Source organism: Chiloscyllium plagiosum, chromosome 24 (assembly GCF_004010195.1).
Source record: "Chiloscyllium plagiosum isolate BGI_BamShark_2017 chromosome 24, ASM401019v2, whole genome shotgun sequence".
Taxonomy (NCBI): Eukaryota; Metazoa; Chordata; class Chondrichthyes; order Orectolobiformes; family Hemiscylliidae; genus Chiloscyllium; species Chiloscyllium plagiosum.
This window is the reverse complement of record NC_057733.1, coordinates 5,838,452-5,850,397: the sequence shown is the minus strand read 5'-3', so window position 1 is coordinate 5,850,397 and position 11,946 is coordinate 5,838,452. Positions and strand designations below refer to the sequence as shown.

The window sequence follows — 11,946 nt, the reverse complement described above, 5'->3', positions numbered from 1 at the left end:
GGATTGATGCAGACTGAATGGGCCAAATGGCCTCTATCTGCACTGTAGGGAATCTATGCTTCTACAATGTTGCTGATTTGCACCTGGGGTAATCCAGTGTTGAATGAGTGTGAATTAGCCAATTTTAAATTGTAGTGGCATTCAGCAACTCAGTGAAAATGTCATTTTCATTATTATTATTATTATTAGACTGGTCAGCAATTAAATTGTGCTGAGGCAATGAGAAACAGAGAGAGAGAGAGAGAGACAATGACATCGAGAAGAATCAATTCACCGTGTGCAGTGAATATGAAGGCTGTGGAACAATTAAATGAAATTTCTCTTTCAGCCAAACACTTTGGCTCATGTAAGTAAATTGACAGAATGTGGCAGAGGCAATGTGTTTACTCGCGAGCTGCGAATCCTTATCCATTCCTCGGGCAATGCTCTGTTACCTTGTGAAGGACTACACTTCGAGGACTTAGACAACAGCAAAGTACATGGCTGACAGTGTACATCTCTGAGTCTCCTTCGGTGAGATTACAGGAGCTGGAGGGGAAGACATTACAGTGGGAGGAATGTGAGTCATACTACCATGATATTTACATAGATCAAATCCAAAAATCTTTACCTGAAGATGACAGCAAGGTCCTTAGTGAAACATCACACCATGACTTCTATCCATGAATAGAAAGAACAGTCTCAGCCTTCATTGGCTGCAAGGAAATTCAATCTGTTACTGTGTCTGGCTGTTTAGCTCTACTCAGTGATTCAAATCACTTCACCTAGAACTCCAGTCAGGACAAAACATTCAGTTTCTTTTCTCCACAAAGGAGGACCAGGAAGAGATTTTTGTCATCAAGTTTCAGCTCTGGTTGATTTTCATGACATTTAATTATTTTCATACATTTGTCATGTCCCAGATGGTTCGAATTGTGAAAAATAGCCAAAAGGCCGAATCCAGAGAGCATCAAGGAAGTAGCTCCTGTTGTGGTGTCTGGCTGGACTGTCGAGTTCGAGAACACAAAGTCAGTATATGTGGGTAGGTTATGTTTCTGTGTCTACAGAAAATAAAACCAAAAGGCAACATGTAAGAGCAAATTACTGCAGATGCTGGAATCTAAAGTGAAAAGAAAAAAAATGCAGGAGATCACAGCAGTGGCCATGGAGAGAGACCAAGTTAATGGTGTGAGTCTAAATGACTCTTCGTCAGAGCTGAAGTGAAGTGTGGAGCAGTGGGAGGGCCGAGGTTGGGCTGCTGAGGGAGAAAGGATGCTGATATTTCAGATTAAATGGTAGAGATGTGAGAATGGCAGAACAATGGAATGTCTAATGAAGAAGGGTTATACCAAAAACGTTGACTATTCTACCTCCTGATGCTGCCTGGCTTGCTATGTTCTTCCAGCATCTTGCCTGTCTACCTTAGATTCCAGCATCTGCAGTCTTTTTGTCTCTAGACTGGAAAGCAGAGTCAGTCTGGAGTGTGGGGAGGGGAGAGAGGACATGGTGACAGAGAATGTAACAAGCAAAGCTAAAAGAAAAAGGGAAGAATTGGGAGTGGTTCACTATTTGAAGGTGTTAAACTCAATATTGAGCCCAGAATGTTGTGAAGTACCGAGTCTGAAGATGAGATTTGCTTCTCTAGTGTTCACTATGACTCGCTGAAGCATTGCAGCGTGGCATGGACAGACAAGTGGGCATGCGAGCAGGACGCTGTGTGAAAATGGACGTCTAAGGGAAGGTCAGGGTCACCCGTAATCACGGATCGGAGATGTCCTGCAAAGCGGTCACCCAGTCTGCGTTTGGTTTCTCCAATGTGGAGTAGGCCACATTGGGTGCAGCGAATACAAAGCACAAGCCTGGAGGAGGTAGAGGTGAAATGCTGCTTCACCTGGAAAGACTGTTTCGGCCCTTGGATGGTGAGCAGGGAGGAAGGGAAAGGGCAGGTGTCGGTGATCAAGGGGTCCGTGACTTTGTATTGGATGGCTGTGGACAGTTTATTCCCCGAAATGGAGTCAGAGAGGTCGAGCAGAGGAAGGGAAGTGTCAGAAACGAACAATGTGAAAGTTATAGAGGGTTGGAAATTGGAGGCAAATGAACAAATTTTTCAAGGTCCTGGTGGGAGCATGAAATAGCACCGAAGCAGACTTTGATGTACTGAGAAAAGAGTTGTTGGAGGGAGCCAGTGTAAGACTGGAACAAGGATTGTTCCACATTCCCCATAAAGAGGTAGGGCATAACTGGGACCCATGTGGGTGCCCATAGCCACTCTTTCACTTGGCAGAAGTGAGATGAATTAAAGGAGAAATTGTTCAGTGAGAGAACAGGTTCAGCCAGGCGGAGGAGAGTAGTGGTGGATGGGGATTGTTCAGGCCTCTGGTCGAGAATGAAGCCATGAGCTCTCAGACCATCGGGTGGGGAATGGGGTCATAGAGGGATTGGACATCCATGGAGGCAGTTAGGGACAGGGAACTGGAAATTGTCAATATGGTGGAGAGCATCAGAGGAATCATGGTTGTAGGTGGGCAGGGTCTGGACAAATGGAAAGAGGATGGGGTCAAGGTTGGAGGAAATGAGCTCGGTGGGGCAGGACCAGGCTGATACAATGGGCCTACCACTGGTTTGTGGATTTTGGGAAGGAGGTAGAAGCTGGCTGTCTGAGGTTGGGAGATTATTAGGTTAGACGCAGTGAGGGGATGATCTCCAGAGGTAATGAGAGCAGTGGCAGTCCTGGCAACAATGGTTTGACATTGGGATGTGGGATCATGATCGGAGGCAGTGGGTAAAAGTGTCTAAGAGCTGGTGCTGTGTCTCCGCAAGGTAAAGATCAGAGCGCCAGACTACAACAGCACCACCTTTGTCAGTGGATTCAATAACTAAGGAAGGGTCGGACCTGAGAGAGCGAAGCGTGGTAATTTCTGAAGGGGACAGAAGCTTAGAGTGAGGGAGAAGAGCAGAGAAACTGATATGTCCAATATCATGGCGGCTGTTTTCACTGAAGAGATCAAGGGCAGGTAAGAGGCCAGAGGAAAGGGTCCTCGTGGAGGGTGAACACTGGAGGTGGGTGAGGGGATCAGTGGAATGCAGAAGGGTCTGGGGCAGGGGAGTCCTGCCTAAAGAAGTGAGCACAGAGACAGAGATGGCAATGTAAGTTAGACAGTAAGTAGCAGGTAGTAAAACATAGAATTGTTGCCTGATCCTACAAGACACAGCTCAATCCCTCCTTTCATTCTGTTTAAAAATGTTTTTTTTATGCAATGTTAGTGAGGCTGTATTTATTGCCCACCCCTAGTTGCCCTTAACGATGATGGGGAACCTTTCTGGTTTTTTTTTGCCCATTGTAATCCATTGCCCACTGAGAGCTTTGGTGATGAATGTTTATATGTGACTCCAGACCCACAGCAATGTCTCTCCTTTCCTCTGAAATGGCACTCAGTTCAAGGGCAGTCGGGACAGGTTATGTATGCCGGCCAGCCAGAGACGTCCATGTCCCACGAGTGAATTTTAAAAATATCCTGAGGCATGAAGTTGCGCTCCGCCATGACAGGTACAGAATGTGACTTCAACTAAATGCGATCCTTTAGAGAAGCGAATCCTTGCCTGATCAGGCCTTAAGGTGGAAGTGGGTACTGCAGATGCTGGAGGTTAGAGTCAAGATTAGTGTGCTGCTGGAAAAGCACAGCAGGTCAGGCAGCATCCAAGGAGCAGGAAAATTGGTGTTTTGGGCAAAAGCCCCTCATCAGGAATTCTTGATGAAGGGCTTTTGCCCAAATGTCAATTTTCCTGCTCCTCGGATGCTGCCTGACCTGCTGTGCTTGTCTAGCACCACTCTGATCAGGCTTTAATGTTACTCTAGGCCCACAGCGATGTTATAAATCTTTAGTTGCCCTCTCAACTGGAAGCTCATCCTTAGCTTCACCTTCTCATGAGAAACTAAAGGGGCAATAAATGTTCGCCTTATCATTAACATCCATATATTGTGAATGAAGATGTTAAAAACTTATCTCAGCACCATCTGATTAATCAGTCAACCAAGTCATTTGATTGAAGATACACGTATAGATTCATATATTGAAGAGTGTAGTGCTGGAAAAGCACAGCAGGCCAGGCAGCATCCGAGGAGCAGGAGAGTCGACGTTTAGAGCCTAAGCCCTTCATCAGGAACCCTGAACCCTCATTCCTGATTAAGGTCTCTTGCCCGAAACATCGATTTTCCTGCTCCTTGGATGCTGCCTGACCTGCTGTACTTTTCCAGCAACACACTCTCGACTCTGAGCTCCAGCATCTGCAGACCTCACTTTCTCCTAAATTCATATATTACCAATATCTTCTCACAAAATAGGAGGCTGTTATCAATCACCCGAGAAACCATTTCTTCAGCAGATGTAAAAGCTTCCAAGGTTGCCTTTGCACACTGATGAGTGATTGAAACAACCTTTCCTCCCTTCTCTAACTTTGCAGACATTTCTCAGCTGTAGAAATGTCAGGCACCTCTTGCAGCCCTGCACAGTTGAAAGATGAGATGCGATGCTATGTATAAACCTCATTCCCATAAGCTGCACCATCCTATTGCAGATTTGTCACAGGATCTGGTTATACAAAAGGTTAAGCTGCTAGTCAGATCACTTACAATTGGAAACCCAGTGGACATAGTTGATGTAAAGACATTAACATAATGAGAAAGAGCATTTGTTTTCCCAAATTTTAATGACTAGTAAGTAGGAGTCGTAGAGTCATAGAGATGTACAGCATGGAAACAGACCGTTTGATCCAACCCGTCCATGCTGACCAGATATCCTAACCTAATCTAGTCCCACTTGCCAGCATCTGGCCCATATCCTTCCAAACCCTTCCTATTCATATACCTATCCAGATGCCTTATAAATGTTGTAATTGTACCGGCCTCCACCACTTCCTCTGGCAGCTCAGTCCATACACGTACCACCCTCTACGTGAAAAGGTTGCCTCTTATGTCTCTTTTATATCTTTCCCCTCTCACCCTAAACCTATGCCCTCTAGTTCTGGTCTCCCCCACCCCAGGGGAAAGACTTTGTCTATTCATTCTATCCATGCCCCTCATGATTTGTAAACCTCCAGGGAAAACAGCCCCAGCCTGTTCAATTCCTCCCTATAGCTCAAATCCTCCAACCTCTGTAACGTCCTTGTAAATCTTTTCTGAACCTTTTCAAGTTTCACAACATTTTTCCAATAGGAAGGAATTGCATGCAACATTCCAACTGTGTTCAAAGATTATGAAAATGTACATATGCTTGCTTCAGTAGCTTGCAAATTCTATGGTACTACAAGACAACATTTACATCTTGCATAAAGGTTGCAATGGTTCCTGCCTCTGTTGTCATTTTAAACAGATTCTTTCCATCCCCTGGTCATTTCTACTTGAACCTCCTCTCACCTCCTGCCTCTTACCTTAAATCTGAGCCCCTTGTTCTCGATCCCTATAATTTCTTCTTATTTGTCCCACGAGGATTGAAAGATTAATGTCCGAGCCCCTGTAATCTCCATCCTTGCCTCCCAGAGCATCTTGGGAAACACTTCATCTACGCCTGGAAACTTATCCAATTTCAAACCTAATAAGACCTCCTTCGTGATGCAATTTATTCAAGTATATCACCACCCTCTGATTTCTAAACTTACATTTATCTTCTGTATCATGAATACAAATGGAAATACCTCACTTAAAGCCTCACCAAGGTCTTTTGGCTCTATTCACAGTCTTCCATTCCCACTCTTCACCTAATTATCCTCTTACCCCATTTATACCTTAAAATGCCTTTGATTTTTTTTTCTTCATTTTACTCACCTGTGTTTTCCCATGCTTTCTCTACGTTCCCAATTCGACATTAAGTAACCCACTGCACTTTCTATAATCTTTTGGGGCTTCTGCTGTTTTGAGTCCTCAGTATCTACCACAAGCTTTACTGTTGTTCCTTATCCATTCCTGTACATTCCTTGATGTCCAGAGTTCATTGGAATTTTTGGTTCCACTCTTCACCAATACGGGAACATGTGTTCTTGATATTTTATTTTTGAAAGACTCCCACTGGTCCTCCAAGTCACTGCTCCCAGTCTACCTTGCCACATCCTGTCTTATCATACTAATATTGGCCTTCTCCAATTCAAAACTTTTATTTCTGGGTCTAACTTTGTCTATTTTGATGTCGACCTCAAATGTTCCTGAGTTATGGTCACTATTACTGAGTTGCTGTCCCACCGCCACATCTCTCACTCGGACAGCTTTGTTGCCTAAGGTTTGGTCCAACATTGGCCCCTCACTTGTAAGAATTTTCATGCAGTGGGTTAAAAAACTCTGGACATGGATTCACAGGTAGACAGAATCATGAAGAAGATATTTGGTGTAGTTGCCTTTATTGTTCAGTGCATTGAGTCTCAGAGTTAGGAGGTCGTGTTGCAGCTGTACGGGACATTGGCGAGGCCACTTCTAAAATACTGCAATCAGTTCTGGTCTCCCGCTAAAGGAAGGATGTCATGAAACTTGAAAGGGTTCGGAAAAGATTTATGAGGATGTTGCCAGGGTTGGAGGGTTTGAGCTATAGAGAGAGGCTGAACAGGGTGGGGCTATTTTCCCAAGAGCATCAGAGGCTGAGGGGTGACCTCATAGATGTTATAAAATCATGAGGGACATGGATAGGATTAATAGACAAAGTCTCTGTGACTCTATGACTCTGTGTATACTCGAGTATAGAAATACGGGAGGACAGCGAAAAGTGCATAATATCACCACATATGGCACTACCTTAGGTACGAAGGTATAAATAATAACATGAGAAATAAAGTTAAAAGTAAAGCATTATCATTGCGAGATATTAGTAGAAACATAAAGAAATAAAGTTGAAAGTTAATATTACAGTCCTTCCTTGTTTTAATTCAAAAAAAAGGAATAAAGGTGAAAGTTCAACAGTCTTCCTCAAGGCTCAGTCTCCTCCATTTTGAGCCGCGCTCAGGAGGGAGTCTCAGCCCTCGGGCTAACTAACTCGAATTCAGCTAGTGGTCAGGGACAGGAGGGTGTGGCTGTGAGGGAGGCAGGTAGAGGGAACCAGGACGTAGAGCTGCAGGAGCCTCAGTCCCTGTCCATGTCCAAAAGGTGCAAAAGTGTGGGCAGGAATGCGGGCTGCAGGGAGGATGAGCCAACTAATAACGGGACTGTGGTGCAGGGAGCCATTCAAGTGGAGGGAGAGAAGAGACATGTTGTTGTAATTAGGGATTGCACAGTTAGAGGCATATACACTGTTCTCTGTGAGCAGGATTGAGAGTCCTGAAAGATGTGTTGCCTGCCTGGTGCTCGGATTCGGGATATCACATCTGCAGAGGAACTTGGGGTGGGAGGGTAAAGATCCAGTGGTTGTGGTCCATGTAGGTATGAATGACGTAGATAAAACTGAGGCAGAGGCTCTGCTAAGGGAGCATGATCAGCTAGGAGCTAAATTAAAAAGCAGAACCAAACAGTTAATAAACTCTGGATTAGTACCCTATAACACAAGCTCATTGGCACAGGGTCAACAACATTAACCGATAAATGTGCGGCTCAAAGATTGGTGTGGGCAAAATGGGTTTGAAGTCAGAGGACCAGCACTGGAGAAGGAGGGACCTGTTCCGATGGGACGGTCTTCACCTGAACTGTGCTGGGACTAGAGATCTAGCGGATCACATAACTAGGTTTGTAGACAGGGCTTTAAACTAAATATGGGGGAGGGTTCAGTTATAGGGTAAATTAGAAAACCTAAATTAAAGGATTCAGAGATGCCGGTGTTGGACTGGGGTGTACAAAGTTAAAAACCACACAACACCAGGTTATAGTCCAACAGGTTTAATTGGAAGCACACTAGCTTTCGGAGCGACGCTCCTTCATCAGGTGATTGTCAATCACCTGATGAAGGAGCGTCGCTCCGAAAGCTAGTGCTTCCAATTAAACCTGTTGGACTATAACCTGGTGTTGTGTGATATTTAACTAAATTAAAGGAAGCGGTAAGAGTTCAGAAACTCAGAAGAGGTTACTAAAATCTCCAGCAAAGATGCGAATGGGACAGAGTGTATGGAAAGGGTTAGCCATCAAACTTCAAGCACATGGTGCTAACAAATGACCATCAGGAGAGGAACAGTCAATACAGGACTGAAGGAGTTATATCTGAATGATTGTAGTATAAGGAATAAGGTAAAGGAGCTTGTGGCGCTGATTGAAATGGGTAGGTATGATGTGGTGGGCATCACGGAGACATGGCTACAAGGGGATCAGGATCGGGAGCTGAATATTCAAGGATATACATCTTATTGAAAAGATAGGCAGGTGGGTGGAGGTTGGTTGTCTTATTAGTAAGAAATGAAATTAAATCAATTGTAAGAAACAAAGTAAGGTCAGATGGTGTAGAATCTGTGCGGGTAGAACTGAGGAACCACAAAGGTAAAAAAAAAATGTTGGAGTTATGTACAGGCCTCCAAACAGCAGTCAGGATGTGAGGTACAAGATACACCAGGAGATAGAAAAGATGTATCAGAAAGGCAAAGTTACAGTGATCATGCAGGAATTCAATGTGTAGGTGGATTGGGAAAATCAGGTTGGTAGTGGATTGCAAGAAAAGGAATTTGTGGAATGTCTATGAGATGGCTTTTTGGAGCAGCGTGTGGTGGAGCCCACTAGCAAACAGGCAATACTGGATTTAGTGTTGTGTAATGAGACAGACTTGATAAGGCAGCTTAAGGTGAAGGAATTGTTAGGGGGCAATGATCATTATACAATTGAATTTACTAGGCAATTTGAGAGGGAGAATATAGAATCAGAGATAACAGTATGTCCATTGAATAAAGGCAACAGTTGAATAAGTGCTATTTAATAAAATACCATTGAATAAATGAATAAAGGCAACGACAGAGGCATGACAGAGGAGCTGCATAGAATTGACTTGATTTGGGGTTGGGGATGGGGGCCGAGCAGGATAGACAGTGGAACAGCAGTGGCAGGAGTTTCTGGGCGTAATTCAGGAGACACGGCACAGATTCATCCCGAGGGAAAAGAAGCATGGTATAGGGAGGATGAGGCAACCCTGGCTGACCAGGGCAGTCAGGGATAGTATAAAGGCAAAAGAGAAAGCATATAATGTGGTGAAGGGCAGTGAGAAACCAGAGAATTGGGAAGCTGGCAAAGACAAACAGAGGGCAACAAAAAACAAAATAAGGAGGGAGAAGATTAAATATGAGGGTAAGCTAGCCAGAAATAGAAAGAAAGACTGTAAGAGTTTCTTTAGATATATAAAGGGCAAAAGAGAGGCTAAAGTGGACAGTGGACCGCTGGAAAATGACACTGAGAGATATTGGCAGGGAACAAGGAAATTTCTGAGGAACTGAATAATTACTTCGTGTTCAGTCTTCACAGTAAAAGACATGAGTAATTTCCCAAAACTTCAAGAGAGTGAGGGGGCAGAGCTAAGTGTGGTGGCCATCACCAAGGAGAAGGTGCTAGAAAAAAATGGATGGCCTGAAGATGGATAAATCACCTGGACCAGATGGATTACACCCCAGAGTTCTAAGGGAGATAGGTGAAGAGATACTGGAGGCGTTAGTGATGATCTTTCAGGATCACAAGAATTGGAGATGGTCCCAGAGGACTGGAAAATCATTAATGTGACACCCTTGTTTAAAAAGGGAATAAGGCAAAAGACAGAAAATTATAGAATGATTAGCCGAACCTCGGTTGTGGGTAAGATCCTGGAATCCATTGTGAAGGATGAGATTTCTGAATATTTGGAAGTGTGTGGTAAAATAGGGCAAAGTCAGCATGGTTTCATCAAGGAGAGGTCATACCTGACAAATCTGCCAGACTTCTTTGAGGAAATAACAAGCAGGTTAGACCAAGGAGAGCCAATGGATGTTATCTACCCGGACTTCAAGAAGGCCTTTGACAAGGTGCCACACAGGAAGCTACTGAGTAAGATAAGGGCCCATGATGTTAGAGGCAAGGTGCTAGCCTGGATAGAAGCTTGGCTGACTGGCAGAAAGCAGAGAGTGGGGATAAAGAGGCCCTTCTCAGAATGGCAGCCAGCGACAAATGGTGTTCCACAAGGCTCCGTGTTAGGACCACAGCTTCTCAATCATACATTAATGATCTAGATGAAGGAACTGGGGGCATTCTGATGAAGTTTGTAGATGATAAAAAGATAGGTAGAAGGACAGTAGCATTGAGGAGGTGGGAAGGCTGCAGAAGGATTTGGACAGGTTAGGGGAGTGGGCAAAGAGGTGGCAGATGGAGTACAACTTGGGAAAGTGTAAGGTCATGCACTTTGGTAAGAAGAAGAGACACATGGACTGTTTTCGAAAAGGGGAGAAAATTCAGAAATCAGAAGTGCAAAGAGACTTGGGAGTTCTAGTCCAGGATTCTCTCAAAGGAGACTTGCAGGTTGAGTCAGCAGTTAGGAAGGCAAACGCAGTGATGGCATTCATTTCGAGGGGGCTTAAATACAAAAACAGGGATTGTACTTCTGAGGTTCTGGTCTGGCCACATTTGGATTTTTGTGGGCAGTTTTGGGCCCCACGTCTCAGAAAGGATGTCCTGGCCCTGGAGTATGTTCAGGGGAGGTTCATGAGAATGGCCCCAGGAATGAAAAGCTTAACATCTGAGGAATGTTTGAGGACTCTGGGTCTACACTCAATGGAGTTTAGAAGGATGAGAGGGGATCGAATTGAAACTTACAGAACATTGAATGGTCTGGACAGAGTGGATGCTGGGATGTTTCCATTTGCAGGAGAGACTTGGACTTGAGTGCACAGCCTTAGACTAAAGAGAAGACCTGTCAGAACGGAGATAAGGAGAGAAGTCTTCAGCCAGAGAGTCGGGAATCCATGGAACTCTCTCCCACAGAAGGCTGTGGAGACCAGGTCATTGAGTATATCTAAGATTGAGATAGATAGGTTCTTAATTATCAAAGGGTTCAAGGGTTATGGGGAGAAAGCAGGAGAATGGGGTTGAGAAACTGAGCAGCCATGATTGAATGGTAAAGCAGACTCGATGGGCTGAATGGCCGAATTTCTGCTCCTATGTTTTATGGTCTTTTAAATCTCGGGCATGTGCTCTCACTGCTGCAGATACTGGGGGACTGACACTTTGGGCTCATACTAAGCATGTTGGGCTCCACCAGAAGGGGGTGTGGGCCTGGAGCAGTGTGGGCTGTAGACCTGGTGTGGGGAAGGGGGTGTAACCCTGGAGCAGTGTGGGCTGGAGCCCCGGTGTGGGGAAGGGGGTGTGGACCTGGAGCAGTGTGGACTGGAGCCCTGGTGTGGGGAAGGGGCTGTGGGCATGGAGCATTGTGGGCTGTAGACCCTGTTTGGGGAGCCCTGGTGTGGGGAAGGGGCTGTGGGCCTGGAGCAGTGTGGGCTGTAGACCCTGTTTGGGGAATGGGGTATAACCCTGGAGCAGTGTGGGCTTGAGCCCTAGTGTGGGGAAGAGGGTGTGGGCTGGAGCAATGTGGGCTGTAGACCCTGTGTGGGGAAAGGGTTGCGGGCCTGAATAAAATCCCCTTTCATTATTACCCTGTTATTTTTACACCTCTCTGAACATTACCTACATTTCTGTCCATCTATCTTTCCTGGAATGATTTTGGGGTCTAAAATACACTCTCAGCAATGTGATTGCACTGTTTCTGTTTTAAGTTCTACCCCGAAGGCTTGAACAGAGAGGCCTTCTCAGATATCATTCCTCCTTATTGTAGTAATTAACTCCTTGATTGATATTGCAACACCTCCTCCTCTTTTACACCCGTCTCATCTTGTCTAAAGATTCTATGGCACAGAATATGGGGCTGCCGATCCTGCCCCTCTCTCAACCATCTCTCCAAGGTCTCTCCGATAATACCACATTCCCATGTGTTATTCAGAAGCCTCAACTCATCGACCTTATTCACAAGGTTCCTCTTATCCACATCAATGCCAATCAACTTCCTG

At 45.0% G+C, this 11,946-nt stretch overlaps 1 long non-coding RNA gene across 1 annotated transcript in view; it reads left to right on the top strand.

Annotated features, from left to right (window-relative positions):
* The first annotated feature begins 326 nt into the window (after positions 1-326).
* The window catches only part of LOC122561912, a 14,623-nt gene continuing 3,003 nt past the window's right edge, over positions 327-11,946 (top strand). Inside the window, exons 1-2 of the long non-coding RNA XR_006315146.1 lie at positions 327-559; positions 903-1,021. This is a non-coding gene — a long non-coding RNA (uncharacterized LOC122561912). The remainder of the gene's footprint in view (positions 560-902; positions 1,022-11,946) is intronic.